At 41.6% G+C, this 16,911-nt stretch overlaps 1 protein-coding gene across 11 annotated transcripts in view; it reads left to right on the top strand.

Annotated features, from left to right (window-relative positions):
- SGMS2 (sphingomyelin synthase 2) overlaps positions 1-16,911 on the top strand; it is a 221,479-nt gene that overhangs the window by 142,929 nt on the left and 61,639 nt on the right. The window contains exon 4 of one of the 11 annotated variants that reach the window (XM_033956396.1): positions 9,778-9,926. The exons of 9 other annotated variants lie outside the window; for them this stretch is intronic. The gene's annotated coding sequence lies outside the window, so the exon portion shown is untranslated. Of the gene's footprint in view, positions 1-9,777; positions 9,927-16,315; positions 16,457-16,911 lie in introns of those variants that run through there. One more of the 11 variants, XM_033956471.1, reaches the window with a different exon arrangement.

Raw genomic sequence — 16,911 nt, 5'->3', positions numbered from 1 at the left:
CGGCACGGTTTACAAGAACTTAAAAATGAGAAAGGGTAGGAAAAGGTTTACATAAGTTTATAAATCGAGTGGAAAAGTAAGGGGAAAGAAATTACATGTTAGAGAAGAGCCAGGTTTTTAGTTGCTTGCGGAATAAATGGAGGGAGCTCAGGTTCCGCAGCGGGATAGTAAGGTCATTCCAGAGACCTGTGATTTTGAAAAGAAGTGATTTTCCCAGTTTACCTGTGTGGAGAATACCATGTAGGGAGGGGAAGGATAGTTTTAATTTATGGACGGTCCTGGTGGAGTCAGGGCACGAGGAGTTGAAAGAAAGTGGGATTAGGGAAGGAAGGATGCCATGAATAATCTTAAAAGCCAGGCAAGAGCATTTGAATTGGACTCTGGAAATCACTGGGAGCCAATGAAGATTGGCCAGGAGTGGGGAGACGTGGTCAGATTTACGTTTTCCAAAAATCAGCTTGGCTGCCGTGTTCTGAATAAGCTGGAGTCTTTGGAGGCTTTTTTTTGTTCAGCAGAGGTAAATGGCATTACAATAGTCAAGTTTGGAGAGGATGATGGATTGGACAAGGACAGCAAAATGTTTTTGACGGAAGAAGGGTCTTGCTTTCCTTAGCATGTGGGCGTGTTGGCCCAAGAAGGGAGAGGCAGGACCCCGGTTCGTAAGTACAAGTCCGATGTAAGTTGCACATTCTTAACTTGGGGACTGTCTGTAGCTCCCTTATATCTTCCTCAGTAAAGACTGGCGTAGGAATTTATTTATCCTCTATGGTCTTGTCCTCCTTAAGTGCTCCTTTTACACTTTTTTGATCTAATGGCCAAATAACCCCCTCACAGGCTTTTTACCATTAAAAAAATGATACCCCCCTCCCCCGGCAGACCTGTTGGTAACACAGTTGCCACCAAGATATTAGTTGACATTACAGATCAGCATTGATTGTGGGACAGTCCCACTCAGATAAGTGTTGCCTTTTATGATATAAGACTTTTTAAGGCATTTTTGAAATTATGGAACACATATGTAAGATTTGTATTGGTACGAAGAGAGAGGGGAGACATGATTGAAAATTTCAAGTACATCACGGGCCGTGTCGAGTCGGAGGATGATATCTTCTGCCTCATGGGGCCCTCGACCACCAGAGGGCATCCGCTGAAAATCAGGGGAGGGAAGTTTCATAGCGACTCTAGAAAGTACTTTTTCACCAAAAGAGTGGTGGATCATTGGAACAAACTCCCACTGCAGGTGATTGATGCCAGCAGCGTGTCAGATTTTAAGAGAAAATGGGATATTCACATGGGATCTCTAAGAGAGTGAAATCAGGGGGGTGGGTATTTGGAATGGGCAGACTTGGTGGGCTATAGCCCTTTTCTGCCATCATTTTCTATGTTTCTAACGCATATAAATTAATTTTTTTAAAAAATGTTAAACAAATTTTAGGCACCACACTATAGGGTGCACATAGAAAGTATTGGTAGGAGGCGGTGGGCATAAATGATTATAAATCATCGATACAGGATGTGGACCTGAAATGTTATAGATCATATGAGGTCCTAAGATCTGATATCTGTGTTAGATATGCCCATCACCTTTAATGATGAGACAATTCAGAAAGAAATAAGGAAATGTGATTAATTTTTGTAGAAGGAAATTTAAATTATAATGTGGAAGCAGGAGATAGCATCTGAATAGGTTATAATGACATTGAATATATGATATATTGATAATAAAAGATTTGTTATAATCATTTAAACAACCTCTTTAACATAACATAACTTTATTTTTCTATACCACCACAATCAGATGATTTCTAGGTGGTTTACGCTGAAGAGAGCTAGACAATCAGCGAATTACAAAATACAAATAGTAAAAATACAACATATTTCTCAAGAATAGTCTGAATAAAATTATTAAATTTAGTATGACTTCTGTTTAGGAAATAGATCTGTCAAACAATACAGTCTTAATTTCTTTCTGAAATGCACCATAGGTCAGTTTGACTCCATTGATGTAATTACCTAACCAAGACTGCTGTTTACTTGCTTGAAACATGAAAGTTCTATTGTTTCTATATGAGTTATGGTAACACAGTTACCGACAAGTCTGCAGCAGTCAGCTCTTAGGATAGAAAAGCCTGATTCAGAATAGCCAAGCAATTGTTAGTGAATCAGTCTCTCGGCTATTTTGCATGGGATTTTACTAATTTGCATGGATTGGAGTGCCACAGGATTCGGTGCTCGGGCCTGTGCTCTTCAACATATTTATAATGACCTAGAAATTGGCACGACGATACAAAATCATTCAGAGTAGTGAGGACACAGAAGGATTGCGAAGACCTACAACGAGACATAAACACACTTGAGGAAAGGGCAGTGAAATGGCAAATGAGGTTCAATGTGGATAAGTGCATGGTGATGCATGTCGGTGACAAAAATCATATGCACGAATACAGGATGTCTGGTGCTATACTCGGAGAGAGCCCCCAGGAAAAAGACTTGGGAGTACTTGTAGACAAGTCAATGTAACCGTCCACGCAATGCGTAATGGCGACGAAGAGAGCAAATAGAATGCTAGGAATGATTAAAAAGGGGATCACAAACAGATCTGAGAAGGTTATCATGCCACTGGTATGCCCCCACCTGGAATACTGCGTCCAACATTGGTCGCCGTACATGAAAAAGGACATAGTACTACTCGAAAGGGTCCAGAGAAGAGCGACAAAAATGATTAAGGGACTGGAGGAGTTGCCGTACAATGAGACGCTAGAGAAACTGGGCCTCTTCTCACTTGAAAAGAGAAGACTGAGAGGGGACATGATCAAAACATTCAAGATATTGAAGGGAATTGATTTAGTAGAGAAAGAGAGATTGTTCATCCTTTCCACGGTGAAGAGAATGAGAGGGCACTCGCTAAAGTTAAAAGGGGATAGATTCCGTACAAACATAAGGAAGTTCTTCTTTACCCAGAGAGTGGTAGAAATCTGGAACACTCTTCCAGAGGCTGCTATAGGGGAAAAGCACACTTCAGGATGCAAGAAAATGTTAGATAAGTTCCTGCTGGACCAGAACATATGCAGGTAAGGCTAGACTCAAATAAGGCACTGGTCTTTAATCTAAGGCCGCCGCATGAGCGGATTGCTGGGCACGATTGACCACTGGTCTGACCCAGCAGCAGCAAATCTTATGTTCTTATGTACCTGAAAAAGATTTCACTGTGAGTTTTTGTCTCTGTCAAGCTTGTTTTCAAATTCTCTTTTAGTCTTCCTTATCAATGTTTTGCATCTAACTTGCCAGTGCGTGTATACTGCTTCCTGTTATCTCCTTGTCATCAGAGAAAACAAAATTACTTAACTTTAAAGGGTACACTCTGATGACACTAGGTCAACCAGACCCACACCCTTCCTGCATCCATATTAGGAATGTTCTTTGCTTCTCTGATCTTAGTTAAATAAGAAACAAGGGATTGTGTAGCTACTATTACATCAGGTTTCAGGTTTATTTAAAAATTTGATACACCGCCTTATTAAAAATTCAAAGTGGTTTTACAAAATATAAAAACAAAGTATAATAAGAACGTACATTAAAAACAAATTACAAACAATGCTACAAACAATCAAACGCACTGACAAAACATACAAGATGGAGAAGGGCAGAAATACAATTTGTATAAAGAGAAAGAGAGGGGAAGAGGGATCAAGATAGAAAGTTCTGGAACACATACTGGGAAAGCCCCAGGTCCATCAAGCTCAGTATCCTGTTTCCAACAGTGGCCAATCCGGTTCACAAGTACCTGGCAAGATCCCAGAAAATAAGCAGTGGATTTTCCCAAGTCCATCTTAATAATGATTTATGAACTTTTTCTTTTAGGAAATTACTCAAACTTTTTAAAAACCCTGCTAAGCTACCTTCTTTCACCACATTCTCCAGCAACAAATTCCAGAGTTTAATTACCCACTGAATGAATAAATATTTTCTCTGGTTTGTTTTAAATCTACTACTTAGTAGCTTCATCGTATGCCCCCCTAGTCCTAGTATTTTAAGAGTAAAATAAGGGATTCACATCTACCTTTTCCACTCCACTCAGTATTTTATGGACCTCTACGATATCACCCCTGAGCCATCTCTTCTCCAAGCTGAAGAGCCCTTTAGCCTTTCCTCATAGGGATGTCATCCCATCCCTTTTATCATTTCTGTTGCCCTTCTTGGTGCCTTTTCTAATTCCACACAATCGACACATATGATGGCAGTCATGTTACCGATCTCTGGCTTATTCTTCTGCTATCATCAGTGAACATCCTATATAACTGAGTCTTTTTATTTTAATTTTAAATGCATATTGCCATATAAACATGTTTTTAAGAGAATGAATTATGTTATGTTATGTTATTCAGGTTTTCTATTGCACATTTACCTATTCAGTTCAAGGTCAGATTACATTGCAAGAGGTTGAATCAGTTACCCATTCAATAGAGTTGTTAGTACAGGTAAATCAGTACAGTTATTAATATAAGTTACAAATATATAGTTACAAGTTCGAGTGGGTCACCATTGGCTCATTGTTATGTCCCACGAGTTGCATTAGAGTAGGGGTGCCCACACTTTTTTGGCTTGCGAACTACTTTTAAAATGACCAAGTCAAAATGATCTACCAACAATAAAATTTTAAAAAACACAAAGCACACTGTACGCAGAGAAAGTGTTAATTATCATTTGTATTCGGGGGTTTTATCAGAGGTCAAGGTAGATAACTTTAAAATATGCAATGTCACCTCAGTAACAATTATACAAAACTAGACAAATATACCCCCTCCCCTATTACTAAACCGTGATAGCGTTTTTTAGTACAGGGAGGTTTGCTGAATGCCCCTCGCAGCTCCCAACGCTTATAGGCTCCCTGCGCTAAAAAACACTATTGCGGTTTAGTAAAGGCCCATAATGCGAAATATAGACAGCAGATATAGATTCTCAAAATGGACACATTTTGATTGCTAAATTGAAAATAAAATCATTTTTCCTACCTTTTTGTCTGGTGATTTCATGAGTCTCTGGTTGCACTTCCTTCTTCTGTAAAGCCAATATTTATTTATTTCTGCCTTTCTTTCTCTCTCTCTCTCTGCCCCCCCCCCAAGCCACCAACGCGATTTCTCCCTGTTGCTTCCCCAAGCCAGGCCTAGCGCGTACAAGCACCAGGCCCACAAGACTTCACTTCCGACGTCAATTCTAACGTCGGAGAGGAAGTTCCAGGCCAGCCAGGCAGCGATTGGCTGGCCCAGAACTTCCTCTCCGACATCAGAATTGACGTCGGAGGTGAAGTTTTGTAAGTCCGGCGCTTGTATGCGCCAGGCCTGGCTTGGGGAAGCAGCAGGGAGAAAAAGATCAGAAAGGCAATGCGATTGACTCGCGTTGCCTTTGCAATCTACTGGCCGATCGCGATCGACCATTTGGGCACCCCTGCATTAGAGATTAGATAGTTTAGAAATGGGCTTTTACAATTACCATTTCAGTTACTTCAAGTTTGGCTCCCTGTCTTGGTACATTATATTTTAATTAAATACTGAACACAGTTGTTCCAGTACAGTCATCAATGATACAGCAGTTTTTCCTTTTTTTTTATATTCCACCAGCCAGCCTTCAACAGTTCCACTAAAAACTCAAGGTCTTTTTACACCAGTGTCCCGCAAACTTTTCTGGCCGGCGGCACACTAAATGCAGTGCCCAGGCCAGAAGGCACCCTGGAGTCGACACAATGACATCATGCACATGCATGATGTCATCATGTTGACATCCACGTATGCATGGAGGCCTGTCTTGCCACGATTCCGCCATTACAGGGATCCAGGAGGTGCAGGGAGAAAAGGAGAGACGCCGATCAGGAGGAGAGTCATCCATGCCGGCTGACTTCCTACAGGACAAGCCTCTCGCCGCAACAGGCACGTCCTGTAGTCCTGTAGGTAGGCAGCTGGCGTGGACGACTCTCCTCGTCGCCAGTGTGTCGCGGCACACCAGAAATCTCAGGAGGCACACTGGTGTGCTGTGGCACACAGTTTGCGATATACTGTCTTACATATTCCCCTGATAAAATGGAGCTTCTACTTCTTTTGATCCCTGAAATACACATTTCTTCAGGACAGGATATTTCTCAGATCCTTCTTCCTCATCTATTGCCTCTACAATTCACTCAAATGCCCATCTTTTTATCCCTCAAGTTTTGGTCTCCACTTATTTATTTTTAAAATTTCTATACTGTTTAAACCTAAACAGTTTACATATCTTTACATAATTCAATAAAACAAATAAGAATGAACAAACATGAACAAATAATCCTCAGAAGATCATATAAAAATTGTTCAGCAAAAAAAACCAATCACGAGGGTTCAGTATCTGGAAAAATGCATTTACAAATAACTGTGTTTTGAGTAATTTTCTAAAACTGCTCTTATCACAGCATTTTCGTAACTGACTGACAAGTGAGTTCCACAGTTTAACCCCTGCACAGCATTCTCCATCCCTTCCATCTGTCCCCCTCATCTTCTACTCCCACGAACCTCATTAATCCTCTTCTTGCTTTCTTTATCTTAAAAATGCCTACCACGCTACTGTCTGGGGGTTTTGGTGTAACTCCTTTTGGTATATAACTTAGCCTAGTCATTCTCTGATCCATGGTGCTGGAGAAGACTTCTATGAATCCTTCAAACAGCTAGGATCATCAACAAAGATGTTCTTGATCATGTATATCCAGAGTTGTCCCTGGAAGTCAAGATTACCAGACAGAAACTGACCTATTTGGGACATATGATGAGGGCGAATTCACTAGAAAAGGAGGTGCTACTCGGAATGTTCAGTGGTAAAAAGAAGCGGGGGAGACCAAAGGCTCGTTGGCTGGATACCATCAAGAATGACACGGGAATGAACATCAAGCAATTGAAAGAAGCCGGAAGCATGGCGAGTATCCAAGGGTCGGACACGACTGGATGGATAGTAGTAGTAGAAGTGGTCATTCTCTGCTCTAAGATTTCCTCTGACAATTTGCCTTTGAACACAGTCTGGCAGAACCTCTTTAACTGCAGACAGGCATTACACAAGCCTATATTTCCATTTCTCCATAAAATTCAGTAAAAATAATAATAATAACTTTATTTTGTATACCTCAATACCAGAAGCAGTTCAGAGCAGTTTACAGAGGAAGAGACTGTACATATACAGCGAAATTACAGAGACTAATGTCAATTACATTGGTGGGGTGATTCGATTCTATTAGTGAGTCGAGAATGGTTAGATATGGCTGGAAATAGGTCGGTTATGCAATAAGTATATCAGAGATACAACAAGGCAAGGAGGAGTCAGAGAAATTTGTCAAAGATATAGGTTTTGATTGATTTCCTGAAGGCTTGGTAGGAGGGCGTATTTGAAATGAGGGTGATTAGACATTTATTCCATTTGCCAGCTTGGAATGACAATGTTCTATCAAGGAATCTCTTGTAGATACAGCCCTTCAGGGAGGGGAAGGCAAACAGATAGGTATTACGTGTGCGAGAGGTGCCTGGAAATATAAAATGGTGCGAGAGGTAGATCGGGGATGAGCCAGTTATGGTTTTGAAGCATAGGCAGGCAAACATGAAGATGACCCTTGCCTCGATTGGTAACCAGTGAAATTTTCTGTTTAACGGGCTAACGTGGTCTGACTTTTTTAGTTCATAGTTGAGACGGACAGCAGTATTCTGTATGATTCTCAGACGTTTTATGGTTTTCTTAAAGGATCCCTAGTATAAGATATTACAGTAGTCTAAGGTGCTTAAAATAAGTAACTGAACCAGTAATTGGAAGGAGAGAAGTCAAAATAGTGTTTGATGGTACGCAGTTTCCAGAGAGTACAAAAACATTTTTTAATCTGGGCATTGGTATGGTCTTCGAATGTTAGGCATCGATCCAGGATGACTCCTAGGATTTTGATGGTGGAATTGATTGGGTAAGTAAGCCCGTTTAATTTCAGAGAGGTATTCGTTAGCTTGTGGCTGGGACTTGCCAGGAAAAGTTTGTTTTTTTTCTGGATTTAGTTTTAGTTTGAATTGAGTGGCCCATTGTTCTACCTTAGTGAGAACAGAAGACGTGAGTTGTTCAGTCTCTTGTGTCAGTGAAGTTATGGGGATGCTGATTGTAATGTCATCTGCATAAATGTATGATTTTAGTTTTGAGTTGGATAGCATACAAGCCAATGGTTTTCATGTACACGTTAAACAGAGAAGGAGAGAGAGGGGAGCCTTGTGGGACTCCGCAGGGGTTGCTCCAGGGTTGGGAGAAGGTGCCATCACTGTGGACTTGGTAGGTGCGGTTTTTTAAGAAGCCTGTGAATCAGGTTAGTACCTGTCCCGAGATGCCAATAGAATCGAGACATCTAATCAGAATGTCATGGTCGACAAGGTCGAAGGCACTACTTAGGTCGAATTGAAGTACCAGTGCGCTTTTTCCCAGGGAAAACATATGGAAGAGGTGGTCAGTCAGTGATACTAGGACAGTTTGTGTGCTGTAGTTTGTGCGAAATCCTGATTGAGAGTCGTGTAGAATGTTAAACTTCTGTAGGTGTTTCACAAGGTCATGGCTAACTAGACCTTCCATTAGTTTAAGGAAGAGAGAAATGTTGGCAATGGGTCTGTAGTTGGCAGCTGAAGAAACTGGTTCTTTGGGGTTTTTGATGATGGGAGTCACAAGAATGTGGTCGAGTTCTAGCCTGTATCAGGAATCTACAAAAGTTAAAAGTAACAACAGAAAGAACGGAAACCATATACATCGATTAGTAATCAATAATAAATAATTACTTGCCATAATTTTTAGTTAAAGCAACAGTTGATTAAATCCATATCAATCACATTTATAGAAAAGTACAAACATATACTCCATGGCAGCTGATAAAAATATAAATAAATAAATACAAGCAAATGTATTAAAACTAAAATGAACTAATTAAAAGATGCACTCAATTCTAACAAATCAAATTTTAAAAAGGCAAAATAGCTGCACAGATAGAATATGAAATAACAAAAATTAGAAGTAAAAAATCACAAAGACCATATGAAAAAAATATGACACATCCTGTCCCAGATTAAAATGTTGTATTTTTTTTTTTTAACTATCTCAATTACTTTGTGAAAATCCGAACACTAGAAAAGTAATCACCGTGTTCCTATGGTTTTTATTTTTATTTTTTTAATAAATTTTGTGCATACTCCCTTCACCAAATGTAAATCTCTCTCATTAGAGATACCCTGAAAATCTTGCCTATTTGCAGCCCTCAGGAACTGAACTTGTAGAAGTCTGGGTGACCTGTTCTTGGATTCCAGTTTGTGCTATAACTTTTAAGCTCTGGCTGACAACTTGCCAGTTCCCCTCTGTAAATCAGAGAGGAGAAATGCCTTAATGACCTGCTAGTGCTAACCTTCCTCCAGCACAGCCACCACCTCCCCTCCCTTGAGGCAAAGATCATTCTTTACAGTCTGCAGGAGTTCTGCTGCTTTACCCTTTAGTGCTTACACACTGTTAACAATTGTCAGAAATTACCTTTCCTCAAGGGGGGTTTTAGGGAGTTGGTTTAATAACAGAGGCTCACTGAAATATTGAGAAACGTGAAATTCTTCATTTTCTCAAAATGTTAAATATAATCATTCTCTGGCGGGCTGTACCAGTTTTCTTAACCTCCCGTGGAGCTAAATGACCCCACCCATCTCACAGTGCCCAGCAGGCAGTTTGAAGACAAAGAAAGGTTCACCTTCGATTTTGGTTGGTTTTTAGAGTACTATCTTGTGATCAAAGATCTGGAAACAGAGGAGTGGCCCGACACAGCTCATCCAGTGACCAGAAACCCAAAGCAATTCAGCAAGTGGTTTTCTGTGCAGGAGGGCAGCTAGTGGCCGTGTGCGCTGGATTTGTGTACCTGCTGGGTAGGTATTATTTTATTTTGCAACTTCTTTATTGCTAATTTTGACTCCCTTTGCTTCTTTCTTGCATCTATATATTTCATAGCGAAAAGCACTGTCAGTGGATGAAAAGGCTCTTTGTAAACAGCCTACTGTGTAATTAGATTGTAAGCTCTTTTAAGCAGGCAGTGGCATAGTAAGGGGGACAGGGGGGTGCACCTATCCGCCCCCCCTCCCCCACATCACACTCATGCCCTCCCTTCCCAGTTTCTAGGGTTACCAGACATCTGGATTTCCCCGGACATGTCCGGGTATCTGGATAGATTTTCAAAGCATGGCACTTTGTCCGGGTTTAGAAAAGCTTCCAGACAAAATCGCGTCAAGCAGGGGCCTGCGCGGACGCAATGAGGTTACGTCATGGTGTCATGTCCGCACATGCGTGGATGCCGTCTGGGGAGCAGGGCTGGGGGAGTGGAACAGGGCATGACGGAGGCGAAACTGGGCGGTTCAGGGGGGGCGTGGCCATAGGTCCGGGTTTTCCCAAAGGAAAATCTGGTAACCCACCCACCCTCCCCCTCCCCCTCACGTAACTCTTTAAATCTTCGCCAGCACAAACAACTTCTCTGGCCTGCTGCTCGTGCCAGCCTGGCTCCCTCTGAAATCACTTACGGGTCATAGGGCCAGGAAGTGGTGTCGGAGGGAAAGCTAATGCAGCGACGAGCAGCAGGCCGGAAAAGCTGCTTGCGCTGGTGAAGAAGGAAGGAAGGGCGGGCGTGTGGGAAGGAAGGGCGTGAGTGTGCCGTGGGGGACATGGAAGGGCATGGGAGGTGGTCCACCGTCCCTCGCTAAGAACATAAGAATTGCCGCTGCTGGGTCAGACCAGTGGTCCATCATGCCCAGCAGTCCGCTCATGCGGCAGCCCCTCTGGTCAAAGACCAGCGCCCCTAACCGAGACTAGCCCTACCTGCGTACGTTCTTGTTCATCAGGAACTTGTCTAACTTTGTCTTGAATTCCTGGAGGGTGTTTTCCCCTATGACAGACTCCGGAAGAGCGTTCCAGTTTTCTATCACTCTCTGGGTGAAGAAGAACTTCCTTACGTTATGCCACTTTGAATAGGGACTGTCTCTTGCGTGTTTAATGTACAGCACTGCGTGTGTCTGGTAGCACTATAGAAATAATAAATAGTAGTAGTATGCATGGGAAAGTGTGTGTGGTATGGAATAAGAGGGTGGATACTTCTTATCTGCTTCTATTTTTCTCTGTTTTCATGTTTCATTTGCCAGAAAAAGTGCTTACGGAAAGAGGAGATGCTAGTCTCGGAAGGTACACTCTACTCAATCAGCTTTCTAAGTGAAAGGTGCTGTATGTGCAAATAAAGGCATTCACAGACTTTCTTAATTCCTCCTCCTCCCATTCCACAACTGTGGCCACAGGTTTGAAAAATTAACTTTCCGTTCAACAGTGCAGTGTGGAGGAATATTTATTTTAGCAGCGCATAAAGTGTTTTAAGAGATTTAATTTGACAGGTAAAATATACAGAATCTTTGGAGTTTTGGTCTCAATTTCTAATTTATTTCCACTGGTAAATCAGGGTGCTGTACTATTGCTTCACATCAGAACTCCCATGTAGGTATCTCGTGGACACACGAGTATAACATCTATATCCAGAAACTCTGACAGCAGATGAGGAATGTGAGGCCCACAAAGTCCGCCCTGGTTCATTCCTGGTGCAGGGCCAAAGAATGATGCCAGGTGCCTGAATGATGGGCTCCCCCTCTGCAGGCAGAAGTATCCAGTCCGCCTGCTTTCATGGGAAGGATGAAGTTGGAAAGCAATACTTGGACATGTTTAAAACTTCCCTCCCCTAACTATGAGAGTGTTTTATATATGTAAAAACAATTTTACATGTGGACAAAGCCTTTTACAACATTCCATGCTGCATAAATGTTCCCTGGGGTAGTATTTTGGTCAGAGTGGAGGTGAAGTTGTGGTGTATAGAGCAGGTGTGAATATGTCTGCCTGCATTTGCGCGTTATTGGGGCTGGTTCTAAGGTATGTTGAAAAATATTGCCACTTGTTAGCAAATTACCCCCAGGTGTACAGCATGCCATGGTGAACATGGATCAAATATGACAGTGCAAGGACATCTCGGTCACCATCAAACAAAGACTGATCACTGCTATTGTGTTCCCTATCATGACATATGGCTGTGAGATATGGACACTCATGAAAGCCCAGATGGAAGAAAAATCGACGCCTTCGAACTCTGGTGCTGGAGAAGACTTCTACGAATCCTATAGACAGCTAGGATCACCAACAAAGATGATCATATAACTCCAGAGTTGTCCCAGTAAGGCACGATTACCAGACCAATGACTCGACATGTACATGTTTCATACAAACAGGCCTGCCTCAGGAATCTTAAGAGCCTTCAACAGTAATATTAAATAACGTAATGTCTGAAAATGCTTCCACTCTAAAAGTTGTTACCGAGTAAAAGCTTGTAAACCAGTACTTGAGGCCAGGATGAAATAATTAAATAATTATTATGCTAGTTCCCAGATAATTTGATCTAATATTCTTATACAAGGGTCATTTCATTAATAATGCGCACTATTTTTTTATTTACATGTTTTTTGGTTGGTTTTTTTTAAATATCATTTTTATTGATGAAGCAATAAGAGAAACACGCTTAAACAATGGCAATGTGGTTTAAGTAAATGTTTTATCCAGTCCAAAAGCACTATCAATAAATGTTCAAAAAGTATGTCTGGATCAATATAAGATTTTAATAACTTGTGATAAGTTCAAAAAGGACACCTCAGCCCCACCACTCCACCGCATGTAATATTTTCTATAGTGGGAAGCAAATTGTGGTGCTTCATCATTGGCCGTCACTTTTTGTTTTTGCACTGTTGTTTTTTGTTATTTTTTATATATATATATATATGTGTATTTTCTTTTTAATCTCAATAATTTAAAGAAATAAATATTTCCTTAACACTAAACATTCTCAGTGTCATAGTGTATAGTTTAAAAGTAAGTAGTACTTATCTCAGCCAACACCTAGGGAGTCTGACATTTATAAGCAATAAGAGAAACAGGCATGTTTTATTTTTTTTCAAGTACGTATTTCTTTACAATCCTTCAATATAGTCTCCCTGCTTTGCAATGACCGAGTCCCAATGTCCAGGAAGTTTCATTATTCCATCCAAGACACCGTTTTAGTTCAGTTGCCAAATGGCTCGGGTATCTGCGGAAGAAAGCTCTTCCAGAGAGGCAAAACGATGTCCACGCATAGATTGTTTCAACTTTGGAAAAAGGTCGAAATTTGATGGACTTATGTCTGGACTGTAGGGAGCTTGAGGTAACACCTCCCAGCTGTATTCGCGTAGTATTGATGAGTGGAGAGCTCCATCTTCCTCACGACCAAAAAAATTTTGACAAGCTCAATCAAATGTCAAACAAATGATGATTTTTGCTTATGATCTTGAAGGTATCATCATCACAGACAAAGTTCCATGTGGAAGAAGTGTCACAGCAATGTATTATCATGAGTTTTTGCAAAAAATGCACAAAACCCAACCTCAGTTGCTCTTGGCTGAGCCAATCATTCTCCATGACAATGCTCGCCCGAAAATAGGGAATGTCATCATTGAAAAACTATGTGAATACGGCTGGGAGGTGTTTCCTCATGCTCCCTATAGTCCAGACATGAGTTCACCAGACTTTGACCTTTTTCCAAAGTTAAAACAACCTATGTGTGGACATCGTTGTGCATCTCTGGAAGAGCTTTCTTCCACTGGTACCCAAGCCATTCGGCAACTGAACTAAAACGGTGTCTTGGATGGAATAATGAAGCTTACCAGACATTGAGACTCGGTCATTGCAAAGCAGGGAGACTATATTGAAGGATTGTAAAGAAATACTTGAAAAAACAAACAATAGTGTGCATTATTTATGAAATGACCCTCCTATGATCTGCTTAAAACTAAATTTGGTACAAGTGGAATAGGAATATTGTAACTACAACTGTAACCTACTCTTGGGAGAACAGAACAAGCTGGACTGTTACTGATCCCTGTACAGGAATTACACACTAACACAGTGGTCTCAAACTGAAACCCTTTGCAGGGCCACATTTGGATTTGAAGGTACTTGGAGGGCCATAGAAAAAATAGTTAATGTCTTAAAGAAATGACAATTTTGCATGAGGAAAAACTCTTTATAGTTTATAAATCTTTCCTTTTGGCTAAGTTTTAATAATAATATTGTAATTTATAGCTAAAGAGACATGATAAAGAAACTGTTTTATTTTACTTTTGTGATTATGATAAAATACCGAGGGCCTCAAAATAGTACTTGGTGGGCCGCATGTGGCTCTCGGGCCGCAAGTTTGAGACCACTGCAGTAACAGAAGCCCTCAACTTGATCATATGTGTGGAATATAGACTGGCCCTCACAAAATGCAGGCTGCTAATAGAAATCAGTGTTCAGAAACTGAACTGGAAACCCAAAGAAACCAAACTTCACATGAGGTGCAGGACCAGAGAAAGAGAAACAAAAGCACATTTCTTCTTGTACCAAGTAAACTACAGATACATTAGAGATGAACATTTCTCCCAGACTGACAAAGAACATCAAATTAAATTGCATTTTGAATGTGTTTTGTCATCCAAAACCTACCTAAGGCGGTACATAAATATAAATAGAAAATCAAAGACTTCACATGAAAGAACAAGCAGGAGGAGAGCTGTATAATTCTTACAGGAAACGGGAGCATCAGCAAATACAGCAGCTAAATAAATTGTCCTCTATGACTGGCAATGTGACCTGACCAGGTCAATATAGACCAGCATTAGAATGTATATGCTCTAATTTTTATCTTATCGTTCGCCTTACGTTGTAGCTTTCTCTCTCATTTTATTTTTAGAACACTGATGACAATTGTCAAAAGACTTTACACGATTATAAAATCCATTGAATGCAGCTAAGTATATGTTGCATTTGTAGCTATGCCGGTAAGGAATGACGCTTGGGCAGAGAGAGCAAAATGTACATGCACTAGTAAATGCCTCCAGTTTTCCAAAGGTAAACGCTGCTGGGGGAGGGGGCGTGGAATCACTTTGTGTCAAGCAGCTGAAGCCAGTAGTATAGTAAGGGAGGGGGTGGAGGGGGGAGTCCACCCTGGGCACCATCTTGGTGGGGGTGCCGGCACCTGTCGTCCTCTCCACCCTCCCCTGCTCCTTCCCTGCCCCTCCCCCTACTACCGTGCACGCCCGCCCCTTCCCCCATACCTTTTTAACTTTTCCCAGCGCAAGCAGCAACCCCCACCTGGTGCTTGCTCCAACGTCAGCTCTTCCTCTGATGTCATTTCCTGGACCCACGCCTAGGAAATGACGTTGGAGGAAGAGCTAATTGGGGTTGGGGTTGTTGCTCATGCTGGGAAACGTTACAGAGTTAGGGGGGAAGGGATGTATGTGGCAGGAGGGGGCGGGGTGCCTCTCACCCTCACTATGTACAGGCTGAAGTCAAAGGGCTGGTCAAACTTGGTCTGAACGAAAGGCAAATATACTAAGGTTCCATTCATCTCTTTTACAAGGGTAGCAGTTGCTGCAGGTAGGTATGGACAGGTATATGTGAATTTATTTATTCATTCAATTTTCTATAACGTTCTCCCAGGGGAGCTCAGAACAGTTTACATGAAATTATTCAGGTACGCAAGCATTTTTCTCTTGTCTGTCCCGGTGGACTCACAATCGTATCCAGTGTACCTGGGGCAATTGGGGGATTAAGTGACTTGCCCAGGGTCACAAGGAGCAGCGTGGGTTTGAACCCACAAGTCAGGGAGCTGAGGCTGTAGCTTTAACCACACTGCACCACTCTAGAAATCAAAATGTAGTAAAAGTGAGCCAAGTACAGGACAATCAAGTCTTTGTGACATCACTGATGAGGTTGGCTCTTAAGCACTGGTAGAATGAGGCATTCTGATGTCACAGTACCAGCTCTGGTTATCATAGGCTGAAGCTTTTCACACTATTTATTTATTCAATTTTCTATACCATTTTCCCAGGGGAGCTCAGAATGGTTTACATGAATTTATTCATGTACTCAAGCATTTTTCCCTGTCTATCCTGGCGGACTTACAATCTATCTAATGTGCCTGGGACCATGGGGTGATTAAGTGACTTGCCCAGGGTCACAAGGAGCAGCGTGGGTTTGAACCCACAAGTCAGGGTGCTGAGGCTATAGCTTTAACCAGTACGCCACAGTCTTCTTATTTTTACGAAGTATATCAACTTACAGACAGCCCAAGTGTTCATGATCTTTAAAAATACTGCCTTCCTCTTGGATCTGCTGTTGGGTCTCCTGGATCATCATTTGTGGAGGTGTCGCGCTGAGGAGCAAGTCAGAAGTGCAGAGATCAGCAAAAGCAGAGCATATGTGATCACTGTCATCTTGGCAGAACCTCCTTTTGCACTTCATCATTGATGTTCAGAAAGGAAACCCACTGCAGGGAGAAGGAAGAACAGGAGGTGCAGCAGCCATAGAGGTCAGTGAGCTGTTTACTTATTTGCAAGCATTGTACCTCTGTTGTACTGTTGCATTGAATGACTCGGGCTCAATCTGCTCACTGAGGTCAGAAATTTAAATAGTTGAAGTTAAGGGAGAGAGAAGGGTTGAAGGAATGTTTTTGGACTAGTATGGGCAAGGATGCTGAGAGGGATGATAAAGGGGGGAACAGGGGAGGGGGAGGGCTGAAGGCAATCCAGTGGGCTAAGAGAAAGGAGAACAAGAGGACAGGAAGATAATTGGAGGGCACATATTGAGAATATGGTAAGAGCTGCCTTTTCCTGTTTGTGTATAATCTGTGAGCAGTGGCCTGACTCAAATATGAAAGATTTGTGTTTAGTGAGACAAGTGATTATTGTTTTGTGCTACAATTACTATAATTCATTTATATGTGACTCGGTGAGCGAAAGATGCCAAAAGTGGGTTACAAAAAAC

Source organism: Geotrypetes seraphini, chromosome 1 (assembly GCF_902459505.1).
Source record: "Geotrypetes seraphini chromosome 1, aGeoSer1.1, whole genome shotgun sequence".
Taxonomy (NCBI): domain Eukaryota; kingdom Metazoa; phylum Chordata; class Amphibia; order Gymnophiona; family Dermophiidae; genus Geotrypetes; species Geotrypetes seraphini.
Note: the sequence above shows the minus strand (reverse complement) of the source record. Positions and strands in the feature narration are given on the sequence as shown.